This window comes from Temnothorax americanus, unplaced genomic scaffold (assembly GCF_048541705.1).
Source record: "Temnothorax americanus isolate GAGA-0224 unplaced genomic scaffold, ASM4854170v1 Scaffold71, whole genome shotgun sequence".
Taxonomy (NCBI): domain Eukaryota; kingdom Metazoa; phylum Arthropoda; class Insecta; order Hymenoptera; family Formicidae; genus Temnothorax; species Temnothorax americanus.
The window spans coordinates 507,061-527,788 of NW_027509794.1; the positions used below are offsets into that span (position 1 = coordinate 507,061).

General features: G+C 36.5%; 1 long non-coding RNA gene across 1 annotated transcript in view; it reads left to right on the forward strand.

The window, feature by feature from the left end:
* Positions 1-372: 372 nt before the first annotated feature.
* LOC143906450 (uncharacterized) overlaps positions 373-20,728 on the forward strand; it is a 46,042-nt gene continuing 25,686 nt past the window's right edge. The window contains exons 1-5 of the long non-coding RNA XR_013259519.1: positions 373-2,106; positions 2,342-2,699; positions 2,822-2,892; positions 3,172-3,444; positions 3,578-3,728. This is a non-coding gene — a long non-coding RNA (uncharacterized LOC143906450). The remainder of the gene's footprint in view (positions 2,107-2,341; positions 2,700-2,821; positions 2,893-3,171; positions 3,445-3,577; positions 3,729-20,728) is intronic.

Sequence of the window (20,728 nt, forward strand, 5' to 3'; positions counted from 1 at the left end):
TCATTTTACGAATAGCATATATACTTCCAGGAAGGTAAAATAAGATACCTGTTAAAATTTTAGCCCTTAATATTAATATAACAGGTCGTTCATCGCGATTTTTTATTTTTCATTTAGTAAGATAGAAAAAATTTTATAACTATCTCACAAACAGTAATACAGCATTGCGCCACATAGATTTTCTATAGTAAATTTACCGCTCTACAAAAAAGATCTCTTATTATTTTTTCATAAATTTAACCGTTCAAAAGATATTCAAAGTTAAAGTTTGATAAATTTTATAAAACTTGTTTTCGCTTCTTATGAATTTTGTATCATATCGACTATCAAAAATTATGAAATAATCAATACACATTTTTGTAGAAAATTTAACGATCTACAAAAAAAGTCTCTTGTATTTTTTTCATAAATATAACCATTTAGACGATATTAAGGTTTATACTTTAAACTTTATACTTTGAACTTTAATTAATCTTAAGTGCGTGTTAAACACCTGCCGCAATTATCAAGAAAGTTTACGAAATTACTAACATCAAATTTGCTAGAAATACTTACATCTAGATGTAAAGTAACAAAACATATCATGCATATCTGTGCGAGATACATTTCGCATGTTCAAACGTGTATAGAGTTCATAGTCCTGTGTTACACTATTAAAGCGTTCATCTACATATTTCATGCGGTATAATGTCTCGTCAAATCTAAGTTTTTAAATATGTTTAGTAGTATTTTATCCTGCAAAAATAAAATATAAAACTTTAATACACGAGATAACATTACAATAAGTATTATTATAAGAAATAAACTTCTTAGGATACTTTACAGGAAGCACACACAAACTACAATGTGACAGCTCCTTGGATTCACCCAAAGAGAGTTTTGAATGACATCTTGATAAAAAAAAATGTGAGTATTTCTGTCTAAGAAATTGCACATAACAAGGGATTATCTCTCCTCACACCGCTGCAAGTAACATCAATTAAAAATTTATTTTTATTATTAACAAAATAAAAGGATTGGAATATTACCTAATGTCGACGATAATAATACCTTTTACAAATAACGCAAGATTCAGAAAAATTTTCTTGTAGATGAATTATATCCAAGTGTGCACTTTTCAAATCTGCTGTTAAATTATCCATCTTCAAGGAATGGAGAGTGTTAACATATGCAGTTAATTATTTTTTTTAACAGATTAGTTAAACTCTCGTTAGGATTTCTAGGAAGGATCAAATATGATAAGTATATGATAATTAGGCTTGATCGATAGCTTGGGGTCCAATTAGGGGGGGTTTCTCTTATATATTTCGCTACGTGCCCTACGAACGGAGATATTGCGACGCAAAGTCCAAATGTGAAAATTTATTTTTAAGATACTTCTTCTACTTCTAACGCCGACGTCTTATATGATGACGTCATAATCAGAAACGTCACTTTCACTTTTTCGACACTGGCGGCTAGCGGCGTTAGTATCGCAGTGCAGTGCAGTGTAGACAGTGCGTTCGTTTAGCGCGCTGTCAGTCAGTTCCTATTCATCAGTTAACCTATCTCGAGAGCACTGGAGAGCACTCGGCCGCAGAGGGAATTGATCCGCGCAATTCCTTGGGCCCAACGCACCCACGGCATACCGAGTTCAGTACACCGCGGACATACACACACAGTTACACATACGCACAGTCATATACATAATCAAGAGAGGGTTTCTGACCAATCCTCCCCCCTCTCTTGATTGTCTCAGGGGTGTCTTCCAGTGTGCGAGATGAAAAGGAATTTTACATAAAGGATCATAGTCCAAAGAGAAAAAATTGTACGAGGAAAAAAAGGAATATTTAAAAGTGCGAGATAAAAAAGGAATTTATAAGGTGGAAGAAAGCATAGGAAATCATCGTAGACCAAAGAGAAAGGATTGTACGAGGAAAAAAAGGGATTATACAGGATTGAAGAAAACCACGGATCAAGACCAAATTACGAAACAGGATCATATAAAGTGGAAAACACTTAAATACGCTATATAGTCCTAAGGAGGGACTGAAGGCGTCTATAACTCCAACCGGAGTTTACAACCTCAAAAAAAAAAAAAAAACTGGAGAGCACTTGAGAGACACGGTAAGTACGAAGTACGCGCGGAGCGAGACCGACCGTGACTCTTTACGCGACGCAACGATTAATTACTATTATACTTATTTTATTTACTGTTTATTACTACGTTTACGTGAGTGTTTATACATACAAGTTAATAACCTATTTACTGTTTACAGTGTTTACTACGTTTACGTGAGTGTTTATACATACAGGTTATTATAACCTATTATATTATTTTTTATTTTTATATTGACGGCAGGGAGCTGATAGTATCAGCCTGATACTGAGATCAAAGAGCCTGTTCACGTTCACACGAGGCGTTTCTGCCGCGCGATTGCGGCCGCGCGTTAATAACGTTTGCACGAGCCGCACGCTGTCCCGAGGTAATAAGGTGCGACAACGCGCGCATACGCGCGTATGCGAAACAGCAGTAACACCGTAATCGTGCCGGCGATATACTGAATTGAATTGCTTCGTGCTTATCTGGAGATTTCGTATCCCTACATATTATAGTGTTACCACCGCTGCCGGAAAAGAAGGTTCTCTACGCTTGGCAGAAAGTGACAACTGACACGTTCGATCCCGACTTCGTTGATCGCAGAAGAGCTGGATTCGAGGTACGTTTCCGATTTACAATTATAATAGTATAGTGCGATGAATGTTGTACCCAGTTATAACCTCAAATGAAGTTGTGCACGTTGCTAGTATTCTGATTATACAATACATTTTTACTTTGTAGAGGTATTATATATTGACGGCAGGGAGCTGATGCCGAGGAGATCAATCCCGTTTACTCGCGAAGGAATTATCGTAAGTTATTTTATTATCGGTTCAACTTATTTTTTATTTTTTTTCCAGTTTTAATCTTTAACATCCAGCTGTATCAAAATAATTTGACTAATAATTTCTATACTATTGCAGTTATATACAAATATTAAATTACAGCACATTTTTTATCTTGACCATATTTTTCATAATTTTCAGTACCATTTTCTCATAACTTTTTTTTCACAACTTCGCCAAACCACTTGCGGATGTCATATTGTAGCAGTATTATTTGATTTTTTCTAAGTGTAATCACGTTTGCAGAGTACAATGAGCCATGCACGAAAAACCAGGAATGCTCGCACGTGGAGGGTGCTATCTGCACGGATAACATGACATGCGGATGCGCGGCTGAGACGGTGCTGAATATGGACGGCAAGAAGTGTTTGGCGGCCGCCAAAAAGATCCGGGACGAATGCACGGAGTCAATACAGTGCACGGCAACGTTCGAGTTTTCAACTTTTGTCGACAATATGTGCCAGTGCGAGCAGAATATTCATTACGAACACGAGCTGACGAGATGTTTTTCCAACAAAGGTACTCGAGAGTTTTCAACCGATAGTTCTCCCGTAGAATCACGCGTCATGTTTTAAAAAATCCAATTCCAAAAATCTCTTTCTCCGCACCACGTCATAAGAGATAACAATTAATTATTTTCATCGTTTTGCAGCGATCGGCGATGAGTGCGCGAACAATTACGAGTGTTACCAGGCCGAAGATTTACGAGAACGATCCGTCGATTAAGTCTGTGACGTGTAACTCTAACACATGCACGTGCGCCGACAATTCCATCTTAAGCGAGAACAAGTGCGTGAGCGCCGGTAAGTGAAAACCGATGTATAACACCACATCTCATCTAAAAAGAGGAAATTAATAATTATTTGCGTCCTTGTCAATAATCATCCTTGTAATAACGCTGACTTTCTTTTCATGAAGTGCAAAATACGATTTCTTCGAAGAGGCACACAAGTCGTTAATGGAGTTAAACTTTTAATGATTATAACATCGTGCATGCGCAAGAGAAATTTAATCTCAAGGAAGAAACGCAAGTAGGCCTGCCGTGGTTGAGGAGGCAATTCATTCTCGGATTATTATTTACTTACGGATTATAATTATTTGTGTTATCATTTGCGAGACTTTTTTTAAGGACTTTTCAGACGTCCTAAGGAATGCCCGTGAATTTTTCACAGGTAATAATATCACGTTAACGCACACTAATCTTAGTCAAACGATACCTCGCAAATCAAGGTGTATGGAATTCAGAGAACTTCCTCTCTCTCTCTCTCTATATATATATATATATATATATATATATGTGTGTGTGTATGCGTGTTTGTGGGATTGTGTAATAACAGAGTGAGAAAAAGAAATAGAAAAGAGAGAGCGAGATAAACCTGATTATCCAAGCTTTGATGATAGATTACATCAGCTTTATTGCGTATGTAGATTTGAATGATCGTACTTGCGTTTGATCCGTGATATACTTAAAATGTACAGTAATATATTTAAACGGTGTAGTCGAAACGATATGAACATAGACGTATATAATAGACTGCGCATTCCCATTGGAGATCTGTCGCGGAGATGTAAAGGACGGAAGATATGCTTGCAGTGGCACTTCCTTTTCTAATTGACGTTGGTGGGGAGAAGAAAAGGTTAGGAGAAGTGATCACGTGGTTATTGACGCCTTGAATCTTGCTGCGGGAAAAGTATCATCGTGCAATACAATACTCATAAAAATACATGTAAAAATGGTTTGGTATTCAAGAATCAGACTTTATTTATAGTGATACACAATAACAAACTCGTATATGCTCTTAATAGTTATTGGTTCATAATGTAACTATTTATTATAATTAGTTCAACATATGTAACGTTTAATTATAATTTTTTAAATAAAAGTATTTAGTTCATATGAATAAAATTAGATAAGCAAAATAACTTGTTGCACATGTAATTAACGTAAAATACGCTTTATCTATAAAATATATAATATATTATATTCAAATATAATATCATAAATCTGCAAAAATATAAACAATAATATGTGAAAATATAATTATTGGTTTTGAAAAATAACAATTCGATTGTGAAAACTTCTTATTCGTTTTACATTTTCACTTAAAGTTTTGCCTTCGTGATATAATCTTATAGAAAAATATTTTTTCAGAATATTATTTAATAATTCATCTTTATGATTATTAATAAAGGATTTTTCAATTAGAAAATTCAACTTTTCAAACATATTAAATGACAGTAATAATTTCACTTCTAAAAAAATATGCATGTATTTATGTTTGTGTGTGACATAGGTAAAATAATTATTATATGGAAACCAACTTCTTTAGTTGTTTATCTCTTGCAATCTCAACGTCTATTACAATTTCCCCAATATTTATGGATTCATGAGCTGCATCTGGTGTTACGCTTGTATATAGTTCGGTGTCACTTCTAAAACATTATATATGTATTTATGTTTGTCTGTATATATGTGTGTGTGAATTAGATAAAATAATTGTTATATGAAAACCAACTTGTTTAGTTGTTTATCTCTTGCAATCTCAACATTTATTACAGTTTCCTCAATATTTATGGATTCATGAGCTTCATCTTCTGATGCCACGCTTAGATCCATGTTAATATTTTTACTATTATTATTTTTGCCAGTATTTTTACCACTAAAAGCGCTCTTGGCACTTTTTATAAAATATAAAATATAAAATATAAAATATATATATACACTATATATACAGTATTGTAAACTTAATATTTTTTTAATCATGAAATATACTCACAAGGGGGAGGACGCGAGGACCGGGAAACGGATCTGAATGAAACTTTTTCCCATATAGCCCTTCACTAATAGTAAAACATAGTGAAGCGCTAGCGCGCAACTCTCAGCCGTTTTCGAGAAAAAAATTCGTGAAAACTTTGCGACGCAAGTCTACCGGTTCGCTAGCGGAGATCTTCGATGAAACGGCGTAGCCGCGCAGCTAAGGCGCGTGTCTGCTACATCGCTGGCCCGGGTTCGATTCCCGTTGATCTTTTGCAAATCTTTTTTTTTTACTTTTTTTTTTCCTTATTAGCATTAATGATAAAAATGTTAAAAATTGAAGCAAAATAAATAAATTTAATAATTTTAATAAAAAATAAGCAAAATAAAAGGAAATGCGTACCTTACCTTTACAAAATGTTTTCAATACACAGTAATTAATAATAATTATTTCTCGCTGCTTCTCAAATGTTATAAATAAGTTTGAGGACAATAATTAATTGTAAGTTGGAGCACTTTTGAAATAATAAAACATAATAAATTATTTTTTATACTATTTAATCAATGAACAAGAATATAAAGAAATATATGTATATATACTGATATTACATAGAAATATATTGTTTTTCTGTAGAAGGCTTTTAATGAAACTTATTCATTGTCACTTTCGATGCCCTGCGGATATCGTTCACAATGTCCTACATGATAATTATCGTAAAAACATTTAAAACAAAGATATATCATACACCAGGCACATCTTATAAAAGAAATTTCTTTACAGACGCTACAGTTTTGCTTTCCAAGCATTATTGGAAAGCAGATTTCGTTGACATTTGAAAAACAGGTTCTCTCTTCCACTAATTTTGCAGCATACCAGGCATATTTTATCATATTTGTGAAAGAAGGAGCGCTTAATTGGTGGTGAACTAGAGAATGAATTTTTATAGCATCTTCACGAGATGCTATTTCCCTTTGTTCTTTTATTAACGCAGGAGCATTTTGCAATCTTTTTATGCACCCCATTTTGTCAGCCTTGCGACGTTTATTTTTATCGACAGGTAAAGAATTTGATAAAAAGATTGCAAAATGCTCCTGCGTTAATAAAAGAACAAAGGGAAATAGCATCTCGTGAAGATGCTATAAAAATTCATTCTCTAGTTCACCACCAATTAAGCGCTCCTTCTTTCACAAATATGATAAAATATGCCTGGTATGCTGCAAAATTAGTGGAAGAGAGAACCTGTTTTTCAAATGTCAACGAAATCTGCTTTCCAATAATGCTTGGAAAGCAAAACTGTAGCGTCTGTAAAGAAATTTCTTTTATAAGATGTGCCTGGTGTATGATATATCTTTGTTTTAAATGTTTTTACGATAATTATCATGTAGGACATTGTGAACGATATCCGCAGGGCATCGAAAGTGACAATGAATAAGTTTCATTAAAAGCCTTCTACAGAAAAACAATATATTTCTATGTAATATCAGTATATATACATATATTTCTTTATATTCTTGTTCATTGATTAAATAGTATAAAAAATAATTTATTATGTTTTATTATTTCAAAAGTGCTCCAACTTACAATTAATTATTGTCCTCAAACTTATTTATAACATTTGAGAAGCAGCGAGAAATAATTATTATTAATTACTGTGTATTGAAAACATTTTGTAAAGGTAAGGTACGCATTTCCTTTTATTTTGCTTATTTTTTATTAAAATTATTAAATTTATTTATTTTGCTTCAATTTTTAACATTTTTATCATTAATGCTAATAAGGAAAAAAAAAAGTAAAAAAAAAAGATTTGCAAAAGATCAACGGGAATCGAACCCGGGCCAGCGATGTAGCAGACACGCGCCTTAGCTGCGCGGCTACGCCGTTTCATCGAAGATCTCCGCTAGCGAACCGGTAGACTTGCGTTGCAAAGTTTTCACGAATTTTTTTCTCGAAAACGGCTGAGAGTTGCGCGCTAGCGCTTCACTATGTTTTACTATTAGTGAAGGGCTATTATGGGAAAAAGTTTCATTCAGATCCGTTTCCCGGTCCTCGCGTCCTCCCCTTGTCAGTGCTTTGTAGACGTGATAATACAGATGGACAAGCTCCTGCTTTCAAATATCTTCTAATGTCATTGCCATATATTTTATAAACAAAGTCTGATTCTTGAAAGTGTTTGCTGCAGACTGCACTACTCGGGTTTGTCGTGCGACCAATAAATGAGAACCATTTTGCTCTAACCTTTTCCTTCTTAGGTAATCTTAAAAATAATGAATAAAATTTAAAAAAATTAGTTAAAAATAGTTATGAAATAAAACTTTTGTAAAAAATAAAAATTTTCACATAAAGTCACCTGTGTAATGATAGGTTATCTTCTTGTCCTTGTTCTATTTTGCAAATACAGCAATACCAAACCATTTTTACGTATTTTTAATATTTTTATGAGTATTTTTTATTTGCACAATGTATTGCGATGACACTTTTCCCGCAGCAAGATTCAAGGCGTCAATAACCACGTGATCACTTCTCCTAACCTTTTCTTCTCCCCACCAACGTCAATTAGAAAAGGAAGTGCCACTGCAAGCATATCTTCCGTCCTTTACATCTCCGCGACAGATCTCCAATGGGAATGCGCAGTCTATTATATACGTCTATGGATATGAATAATAGCGAGGTCTCTTCAAGCGCAATGTAAAAATCGGCCATATTCATCACTTTTATTTTCGTCGTTAATCGCCAAGGTTGTAGTGCATTTCCCGTAACACCGGAATTGCGTAAAATCGGACGCGAAGAAAAAAAGAGCAGCGTGAAAACGAAACAATATCAAGCACCGTTGTAATTACGCAGCAAAATACTCGCGGCGAAGGCGGCGCCAGAGGCTCGAACTATACCCCGATAGCACCAATATCCTATAAATATCTCATATAACGTCCATAGGCATTCTGGACATAATATTGACATCCATAGGATATTGTGTGCTGTCTGGGTATAGGCGTACCGACGTGTTTAAAGCCTTCTACTCGCATTTAATTAACGCGGTTATTAATATGCGGATGCTGATGTGTTGCATACCGTTTCTTAGACCGATGCAAACTGGATAGAATTTACGAGCGCGAAGAAAAGATTTAGTTGTTTGAAATCCTTAGTTTCTTATGCGTTCCCTTTTTATACGAAGCCACAGATATACATCAAATAACTGTTTTTTTTTGTTCTACTTTTGCGATTGCTTAATGAAAAGTAAGATAAAACGATCAATAATAACGTTTCTCTCTTGCTTTTCAATACTTATTACTCCAAGATTATAAGTACTTATAGTTAAGTAGTGCGGTTTTAAAAGAGCAAATGTCAAATTTTTAAAGCATATAATATATATACATATTGCATGTTGTATAAATTTTAATTTTTGTACATAAATAATATAGATAGCTTCGAAATTTTTACGTATGCCCTTTCAGAATCAAGTGAATCAATGTTAAACTTTAGTACTCCTCTGCGTTTATCTACTTTATTATCGACATTCTTTTGTACTATTTTAATGAAAATACCATTTCAATGAAATTCACTGAGCTTTCATCAATAAATGTCAGTAAATATTTTATTATAAAACTACATATACATAATATTATAATATATTTTATACGTTATATTGCAGCGATACGTTATATAATGCGCGGTATCTTAAATATTATACATTTCTCATACAAACGAAACAATTATGTAACGCGCGATTTTTTAAATGCATTTTTCACATAAACGAAACAATTCTGTTAGTCTTTTATATTTGTATCTTCGTACAAGATTCGTACGAATCTTGTTCTTGTTCGAATAAATAGCCAATATCGTGTTTTATATCGTTAAATTTGCAGGATACGATAATTGTTAGTACAATTATTGTTAGTACGATTCCATCTCTCTTTTACATTTATATTATTACTGTAATAAAATGTATAATATATATAGCAACATATTTTATTATAAAACCATATACATAAAATATTATATTTTATACATTATATTGTAGTAATGGCATGTGGTTTCTTAATCTTACATTACTCGCGTGGTTTCTTTTAACATAATTATTCGCGTAGAGTATACTTTATATTTCAACGTTATATCTCAATTTTTATTGTTTTTTTTAATGATTTACTTACTAATTAAATAAAGATTGATAATATTTTATATGCTTTTTGGATAAAGATAAGCGCAAAAGTTCTTCCTTAGATGTGAAAAAATTTTTGTGCGGCATTCGAGCTATAAAAAAGTTTTACTCTGTGAATTTAACAAATTTCGAAAGCGAAGGTGTATTTTACATTCCATACGAGTAACGTAGAACTACATATATCTCTAAATGGCGATTTTATTCGTTTTTCACATTTTTATTGTTCTTCAAATAAATAGCTTGCATCGTTAAGCATATTTTGTATATACATACCTCGAAAAAAAAACAAAGTGGTATAGTATTATACCTCAAAATAACACCCTGTACATACTGTTTATAAAATGCGTAATACTACAAAAAAGCGTGATATCCGTACAAAATTACTTTTTTTTAAAAAAAGGTAAAGAAACGCGCCAAGTACACGCATAGTAGTGTATATGTTGTTACCTAGAAAAAAAACAGTAGTAGTATTATACCTTAAAAAAATCTAAGTAACAAGTGATAGACGTAATCTTTGTATCTCGAAAAATCTCGAAAAAACCTAAGCAGTAGTATTTTTACCTCGAAAAACAAAACAAAGTGGTAGTATTATCATACCTCGAAAAAACCTAAGTAACAAGTGGTAGACATAATCTTTGTATCTCAAAAAATCTCGAAAAAACCTAAGCAGTAGTATTTTTATTTCAAAAAAATTATAACTCAAGTAATACACATCACAAAATTACGTTAACTTGTCAAAAATGAGTCGTGCTTCAAGTGATCTATTATACAATTACAAAAAAGAAATGATATCTCTTTTTAAATTACAGCGCCAACTACAGAGAGAACATACACTGAGATAAAAAATTTGTCAATTCCAAGAAATATTTAGTCCGATACGTTCAACTAAACATTTCAGTTAGCTAACTAAACATTAGTTGAATTAATTAATTCTTGATTAAAAATACGAAATAAATTGTTGAAACATCTAATATTTAGTTAACTAACTAAAATGTTTAGTTAAACATATCGAACTAAATATTTCTTGGGATTAACAATTTTTTTTCTCAGTGTATTTTTCGAGATACAAAGATTACGGTCTACCACTTGTTACTTAGGTTTTTTCGAGGTGAAAAATTACAGAGGTAACAATACAAAATACAAATATTTTATTAAAATATTTAAACCCAACAAGGGAATACAAAGTATTTAAATACAAAGTTTATATATGTATTTTAAAAGATTTAATCGCATCGCAAAGAATTACAGAGATAACAGTACAACGTACAACATTAAAATATTTTATTAAAATACATAAATTTTTTTTGTCAAAAAACTTGGCGCTGCTAGCTAGACCTCAAAATTAGGTCAGCGTGGTGTGTATGTGCGAGCGAGTGATATGGGTGTGAGTGGTGTGTGTGGGTGGTGTGTGTGTGTGTATATATGTGCGTGTGACGGTGAATAATGCGGCTAATGATTAAGTATAGGATAAGTTTAGATTTTAAAGCGATTAGAATTAAGTATAGAATAAATATATAGAATATAAGTCATATTTACAATTGTAAAAGGTTTCTCTCTCTCTCTCTCTCTCTCTCTCTCTCTCTCTCTCTCTCTCTCTCTCTCTCTCTCTCTCTCTCTCTCTGTGAGTATTGGTGGTTGGCCGTGTTCTTTGCTCCTGTAATATTTGAGTATTGCTGCTGCCGTGAGCTGCCTTCGGGCTGTTTTGTTGCAGATTCAAGCAGGTTTTTTGTTGCTTGTCACGGGCCCTATTCTCTCTCCTGGATGTTTCAACCTAATTCTGAGAGTTTCCGTGACGAGTTTCTTTTGCATTCTAACCTCATTCTTGGAAGCATCGGGGAATTCTTGGAATCTACCGAGTGGATCATTGCCCCTGCCGCGCGTGCGCCGCTCTGTTTCGAGCTGTTCTTCCTGCTGTAACTGCACTAAGTAGTGCCTGCTGGATCTGCGCGAACTGCTGTACTTTCTTCTGATTGGTAGCGTTAACACGTGTGTCTTGTACACCTGCTTCTTCTGCACTCTGCTGCTGGTGCGCGTGTAGCTCGAATGCAGCCTGGTTGTGCGAGCTTCTTGTACACCTGCTTCTTCTGCACTCTGCTGCTGGTACGCGTGTGCTCGAATACGACCTGGTTGTGCGAGCGACTGTGTGAAGGCTTCAGGCTATTGGCTGCGCCGTGAAGTGTACTGGCGCGCATGCGCTTGTTACAGAACCGCATGAGACTTAGTATAGTGTAGAACGTCGTAGTTGCATCGTGTGACATAGGCCGTCTAAGAATTATGGAATCGCGTACATGTGCCAGATGTAAAAAGACGATCGCTAATCAACTACTTGAGTGTGTGGAGTGTAAGAGGATCTTCCATCCTGGTTGTGTCAAACCGTATGCTACAACAAAATATGCGGATACGTACTGCAAGTCTCTTGCGGCCTCATTAGACACACCTCTTACACCTATCTCTGAACCGAGTGCACACTCTTTCGATTTTACGAGTGGATCGTCGGCCACTCAGGGACAAGCGCAGTTGCAGGAGCGGATCGCGACCAATGTGCTGCTGCAAAGACTATCTGACCAACTGAGGGAGTCAGACGCTAAGCTTTCGGCTTTTATTGAAGATCAGAAGCGTATTAATGTCGAGATTAGTGATAAACTGAATAGACTTGATCTTATTGCTAACACGGTTGCCCAGAGTGCGTTGCGCATCGATAAACTTGAGCAGGAAAGTTCTGCTCTTGCTTGTGATATCCGGGACTTGAAGGCTGCTCAGTTTGTTCCGCACACTCGAGATGAAAACGAAAACAAACTAGTTATCTCGGGAGTCCCTAAAGGGCTGTCGATCACTCCTTTGGAGTTGGTCAGTAATGTATTTAAAGTATTGGATATTCCAGACCTCTCTAGCCACGTTCTCGGCATTAGACCTATGGCGCGGAAACCGCGAGTGACCGTAACTTTTGACAGTCCTTCGAGCCCCGTAGGTACAGACTCGCTCATAGTCACCCTAACTTCTGGTGCAGTCCGTGATACAGTAATAGCCAAAAAGAAAGTAAAACGGTCTCTTAAACAGCGTGAGGTCTGTGACGTTGATTATGACCGTAACATTTATGTGAATGAGTTGCTGCCTAGGGCCACGTATGATTTGCTGCAGCGGACTAGACGTGTTGCTGGAGATAAGTCTTATAAGTATGTCTGGATGAGAGGATGTCGAATATGTGTCAGATTATCTGATGGCGCTCCGATTATCTTTATTGACTCCGACTCAGACCTCGCCAAGATTAATTGACAGAACCGAACACGTTGCGCGACATCCCCTGCTATTCATCACGCTTCAGCATGCTGCCTCTGCGTAGCTCAGTTTAATGCGAATTCACTTCGTGGTCACATAGACTCAGTAAGACTGCATTTTAATTCTAATGTATACCACATTATCTCCGTGTCCGAAACATGGCTAAATGCTGAGGTTGCTGATGATCTCGTGGCCCTGGACGGTTACTTTCTGATCCGACATGATCGCGTTGGTATGAGGGGTGGTGAAGTTGCCTGCTATATTCACAGCTCAATGAGGGTTGCGGTTATTGCCACTTCTGCAAGAGGTGATGTGAATGCTCCCGAATATCTCATTTGTGAAATCCGTCTACCGAATGATGAATCTGTTTTATTTGCATCGGTTTACAGGAGACCAAAAGGCCTTCTCCTGAGTGAGTTTACTGAGGCACTCCTTAGTGTATCGCACCTATATAAAAATGTAATTATTGGCGGTGACTTTAACTGCAACCTTCTTACAAGCAACTTTGAGGCCGACTATTTCCGCGAACTCATGTCAAGTATGGCGATGCATATAGTACAGTCGGAGGCTACGCATCACACAGCCTCCGCCGACTCGTGGCTTGATGTTTTAGCGGTGGATGACAGCAAAAAAATAATGTCGTTCACTAAATCTGAGTGTCCGTTCATAGCTGGTCATGACCTTATAGAGCTGTCGCTTTCTCTGAGCACTAAACTGGTAATTGAGCGTACCATTACGAGGCGTAATTATTGATCCATTGACTATAACGAGTTTTGTGATCATCTTCACTCTGTAATTAATGAACCTTTATCCGTCGTGACCAGTGGAGCTGGCGTGGAGCCAGATGACCGGATGGGCGTCGTGGATGCTGAGGGGCTTTGTGTGAGATTGTCGGACACTCTACTGCGAACATTAGACGTGTTTGCCCCTAAGCGAGTATTTACGGTTAAGAGGCCCCCGGTACGATGGCTCACGGATGAGCTAAGGGCTAAGATTCGTACTCGAAATCGGCTATACAACCAGGCGAGGCGTTCCGGTGGTTTACTTGACTACGCCACTTACAGACTTTTCCGAAACCAACTTAATTTAGATATCAAACGTGTTAAAAGTGAATTTCAGCTTAATACTCTCAAAGATATCACTGACCCTGCTAAACTTTGGAGAGAACTAGCACGGTTAGGTCTTGCGAAGTCAACTTTGGTCTCCCCTTTACACTTTTTCACATCCAATCAATTAAATTCATTCTATGTTTCGGTCTCTAATGCTCAGCCACCATGCTTGTATACAGACTTTAGTACTACTGTTGTTTTGATGACTCGATCATCCCAGAGACCAGAGTTTGTGTTCTCTGCAGTAACACCCGATATGATCCTCAAACTTATCTCAAGTGAACCACTCCATTCCTATGCATCTGGTTCAGATGGTATACCGCTCTGTGTTCTTAGGATTGCATGGCCTGTAATTTCGTCGCGTCTCACTGCTTTGTTCAACTGCTCATTAGAAACTTCTTCTTTTCCATTTCAATGGAAGCGTGCGCTAATCCGCCCTCATTCGAAGATTCGCATTCCATTGTCACCATCTGATACAAGACCTATAGCCAATCTACCAGAGCTGTCAAAATTACTGGAAAGGATTGTTGCCTCACAAATCGCCGATTACTTAAGCAAGCATAACATCATTAATCCTAGACAGTCTGCATATCGACCGTGTCACAATACACAGACAGCGCTTCTGCGGGTGTGCGATGACATCAGGGAAGGTATCGATAGTGGCCTTATCACAATTATGATCCTCTTCGATTTTAGTAAGGCGTTTGACACCGTTCCACATCTCATACTACTTATCAAGTTGAGGGAGATCGGATTTTCTGATGCGGTTCTTATGTGGATTTTTTCGTACCTAACAGGCCGTTATCAGTCTGTGGTTGATGACGCTGGGAATTTCTCGGAGTGGCTATATACGTCATCGGGTGTTCCTCAAGGCTCCGTGCTCGGGCCACTGTTATTTCTTTTGTTTATCAACGACATAGGAAAAGTGCTGCGGCATGCGCTGCACATGATATTTGCTGATGACATTCAGGTTTATTTCTCATGTTTGCCGGCCAACATCCGTCATGGATTAGAGTTAATCTCAAAAGATGCAAATGCTATCTATGATTATGCGGAATCTAACGGACTGAAACTTAATCCGGCTAAATCTAAAGTGATGATCTGTGGCAGTAATGCTTATGTAAGGAATATTGATCTTAGTCTTTTACCTCCCATTATGGTAAACAGTGTACCTATCCCGTTCGTTAGTGAGGTAAGAAACTTAGGTGTTACTTTCACATCCACTCTGTCTTGGAAGAAGCATATTTCGCATGTATCGCAGAAAGTGCACCATGCGTTGTACAGTTTAAAATTTAACAAGAACTCCCTTTCCACTGAACTACGAATTAAACTAGTTACGACGTTGATCATACCACATGTTGACTATTGTTGCTTCGTCTATAATGGCTTGAGTAATGAGTTAAATATAAAGTTGCAGAGACTTGTGAATTGCTGTATACGTTACATATTTAATCTCAAGCGCGATGAACATATTATGCCCTATAGGCGTCGACTCGGATGGCTCTTGGTTGAGAATAGGAGATTGTATTTTCTCGGTTGTCAGGTTTATCGCATCTTGTTCCTACAATCTCCAAACTACCTGAGTGAGCTTTTCACTTCACCTGATTCGTCGCTTAAGCCTGATCTACAATGTGCTCTTTGCTTTCTGTTTTTTGCTCTTAACCTGTTTGCGACTATCCCGTATTTCGCAATTGCGTCGCGTAACGCGATGTTTTTTGTTCTCTGTCGCCTAAGATAAAAATTAACGAACTTCAGAAGAGACAAAAAAACATCACGTTACGCGACGGAATTGCAAAATACGGGATAGTCGCAAAGAGGTTAAGAGCAAAAAACAGAAAGCAAAGAGCACATTGTAGATCAGCCTTTAGGAGATCAGATCGCCTTCCCAGCTCGTCACGGACCTTTCATATACCGACATGTAGAACAACAACTTATTGGAACTCTTTTCGTCTCTCTGCAATACGTTTTTGGCACTCGCTTCCTAATAATATAACATCCGCGTCCTCTCTTCCGGTCTTCAAAAACCTCCTCCGCTTGCATTTGTTTGCATCTGAATCTGGTTAAAGTTTCGCTTTTGGTTTATGGGTTAAGATTTGGTGGTGTGATGACACCACTACCTAGTCATATAAGTTAGTGGCTGTGTTATACATATATATGTTGTAATATTAGTTTAAGGTTATATTATGTCAGTGGTTTAACATGAAGTCTGCATTTGTATATGAAATGCACTGAACGAGCCATTGTAGTGCACTTATTGCTTCTTTTGTTAATTATGTATCTGCAATTTATATCTTGCCCTTTAGCAAATGTTTGGGCATAAATAAATTTTAATCAATCAATCAATCAATCTCTCTCTCTCTCCCTCTCTCTCTCTCTCTCTCTCTCTCTCTCTCTCTCTCTCTCTCTCTCTCTCTCTCTCTCTCTCTCTCTGTGAGTATCATTGCTTGTCTATTCTCTTTGCTCCTGCTTCAAGTAAATCTGTTTTCTGCCGTAAGTTGCCTCCGGGCCATTTTGTTGCAGGTATTAGCAGGTTTTTTGTCGCTTGTCGCGTGCTATCATTATCTTTCTGGTGCTTGCAACCTAATTAAAAGCATTTCTGTGGCAAATATCATCGCTTGTTCTAACCTAATTCTTGGCTGTTCCTGTGGAAGGCGTCGATCTCAGCTGCGCATGCGCCTATCGTTGCCGATCTTTTCTATCTACATGCTATTTTCTGAACACGTGCTATCTAAAGCCCCTTGCACAATGCCAGGCAACAAGCAATAGGAACAAGAAATAACCAAAAAATCGTTAATTACAACCTAAAAAATTCGAATGCTATGATTGGTTGGCAATAGGCAATAGGCACATAATTTCCAACGTGACGAAAACTCTGTGTCTATTGCCTGTGTCACTGTTTATTCTGCATTTATACATGATTTCTGATTTCTATTCCCTGTTCCTATTTCCTGTTGCCTGGCATTGTGCAAGGGGCTTAAGTGACCGCGGATTGGCTGCTCGGGTTGATCTCCGCGACATCTATACGAAACGCTCTGATTGTGGATCGATACTACAGAACTCTCCGGCTGAAATCCCATGGTGCGGAATGGAAGTGCGGAATAGAGAATGCGTCATAGACACAGCCAATCAGAGCTATGCCGCGTCAACGCATTCTGCAAATGTCTCCCGCCCTGTGCACATGGTGCGTCATAGACGAGCAATGACGCATCCGGAATGAAAATAATTGATATAATAAACATTTTATTAAAATAATTCAAACGTTTTTATAAAAAATAATCTTTGTAATAGCAATAATAATTATTAATATAACATTAAATAAAATTTTATATTAAATATAAAAAAGTTGAAAACAATATTTTTAAATTTTTGAACTGCATTGACGCATTTTTGATCATTTTTCTGCACCATGTGAACAGTACGGTCAAAGACTTGCGGAATGCGTGATGCAACCTCGGCACAGTACTGTTGGTCTCGTTCATACACGCTATACAGTATTGTTGACGTTTTTTGCTAAAACTGTTGTGTGTGAATACGGAAACCAAAATAATGATGGTTGAAGAGTCTATTAAAGTTTTAATGAATGAGAACTCTAATGCTCCGATTAAATACTAAGGTTATGGCTCTATGATGCAAATCTTTAACGCAACTGCGCCACGAACGCATGCAGAAAAAATCGTAAACACTGCGGCATAGCTCTGATTGGCTGTGTCTATGACGCATTTTCTATTCCGCACTTCCATTCCGCACCATGGGATTTCAGCCTCCTTCTTTTAAGCCTAGTGATTAAACGATTGTATATAACACATGCAGGGTTGTGTCAAAACTTACGTTGGTACGAAGTCCGCTAGTGCTTGTTGCAAGACTCACTTTTGTTTATCATGCCTCTTACACTGACTACATCTAATATTCATGGCGCCTCTTTCTCTCGTTCACACTTGCCTAATACTACTGACGAGCTTTTGCGCGTGCTGATGGCGAAGCTTATGAAGTCAGAAGCTAGATTTTTAGCTTTTATTGAAAATCAACAGCAAACAAATGCAGGAATCACTGATAAGATAATGGAGTCAGATGCTAGATTTTTAGCTCTTATTGAAAATCAACAGCGGACAAATGAAGGAATCACTGATAAGCTTGTTTAACTCGAATTGCTGACACCGTTGCTCAAAACAGTCAGCGCATTACTAAATTAGAACAGAAAATTGCTAATTTAGTGCGAGAGCTCCAAGACTTAAAAGCCTACTCGGTCTACTCAGCAGATTTATGAAGGCAACGAGCTTATTATATCGGGACTGCCGGCGACATTGTCTGTTACTCCTTCTGAGCTTGCTCATAATGTGTTCAACGCTCTAGATGTCCCACATCTTTCTTGTCATATTCTTGATGTTAGAACTGTAGTTAAAAATTTTCAGTAATACTTGCTTCTTATTTTATTCTTTTTCACTGTACTCATTATTAGTTTAAGTTGCGTTAGTTCTTAGTTTTATAGTGTATATTATTGAGATTGCTGGTTGCTTTCCTTATGAGAGAGAGCATGCATATCATGCTAGCTCCTGTCGCTATATTTCGCTTTTGTTTATATCACATTGTATCTTTGCATCTTGCAACTGCTATAGTATTGTAATTGCGATATTATTGTAACTGCTATATTACTTACTTTTTGCCCTTTAGCCTTCGCTTGGGCATAATAAATTCTCTCTCTCTCTCTCTCTCTCTCTCTCTCTCTCTCTCTCTCTCTCTCTCTCTCTCTCTCTCTCTCTCTCTCTCTCTCTCTCTCTCTCTCTCTCTCTCTCTCTCTCTCTCTCTCTCTCTCTCTCTCTCTCTCTAGCAGCGCCAAGTTTTTTGACAAGAAAAATTTATGTATTTTAATAAAATATTTTAATGTTGTACGTTGTACTGTTACCTCTGTAATTCTTTGCGATGCGATTAAATCTTTTAAAATACATATATAAACTTTGTATTTAAATACCTTGTATTCCCTTGTTGGGTTTAAATATTTTAAGGAGGTTCGATGGCTTCATCGGGGGGATTAGTGGGACGCGGGGGTTCTTGAAACAGCGCACTAGCGTTTGAAGTATAATATAGTGGGAATGAAGGAGGAATTGCTCTGATTGGTCGCTGCGTGTATAGTGCGTGCTGCTGTTCACGTCGTCACGACCGTGGCAGTCTAGCAGATAAAAAATCAAGCAATTTATGCTTTAAGTACATCCTTAGTATATTCTATTATCTATAGATATACAGGATATTATTGATGTTAGGTGTATAATCTAAGTTTATCTTCCATTCACATTGCTAGTACTAATATTTCTGTTTGCACGTGTACGTGACGTAACTAAACAATAGATTTTTAGCACTGGCAGTAGAGGAAAGTGCCCTATTATGAGACAGGATCCAAATATAAGATATGTTAAGCTAAAAGGCCCTATATAGGCTCTATCTGTTGATCCCACCATGAAAAAACCCCGCCATCTCATATTAGGATCCTATCTCATAATAGGGCACTTTCCTCTAAATATTTGAACGCAGCCCTTGTACAGGAAAATTTCAATTAACAAAAAAAAATAAAACCATCGCAAGCACGTGCTTTGTATTCTTCTTTTTGAAAAAAAAAAAATTAATTTTAACAATAAAAATGTACGTGTTATTATTAAATGTTTAAATATTTAGAAAAAAAGACAGTTTCTTAACATTTATTTTGTAATAGCGAAATGTTTCTTTGTAAACCTGTGATATGTCGCGAGCATGCGTGTGCTCTATGCTCTTTTACCACGTGGTGGTTGACACATGTACACAAGCACCAAAGAAGAAACAAGAAATTGTAAAATTTAAATTGCTCACGTTCGCTACATTTACGCTTAATTTCTAAGTAACTAAAAATTTTGAAAAATTTTTAATGTTATTTTATGTATCTTTTATCTCATTTTTTTTATATACGTAAATATATAGAAACTTTTTAATAAACGCGTTTTGCATTAATCCTTTATTGAAATCTATTTCTGTTTGAATAGAGGTATGTTCGCTCATCTATTTGCGCCGGCAACACTATTATTTTAAAGCGATTTACGACAGTGTGAAACGCGCGCGTTACAGCTGGTTGATCAAACTCATAAAGCCATACGCGCGTCGATGTGTAACGTACAATCATTATTGTGTTTCTATTGATGTTTCTCCCGCGGAGTGTATTCTTGTCAATGTCATTACGTATGGGTCAAGGCCGATTTGTTAGACGCACTCGCAATTAGTCGTACTTTTAGAATGTACGTGATATCAATACACACTCGTACGTTGCGATAACGAGTCAATAACGAGCACGGAAGATCGGAACTGAACTGAAACAAATTCTATCACGTGAATGAATCTGGTTGTGCAATTTACTAATTGTAATCTACAGCGTGCATATACGCGGAAAGCGCATATTCGACTTTATATTAAGTATAGTCGTTTATGTAATTTATTCATCTATCATAAATTATATGTGCATTGCGTCGTATAATATATTATGTTTGTTATAT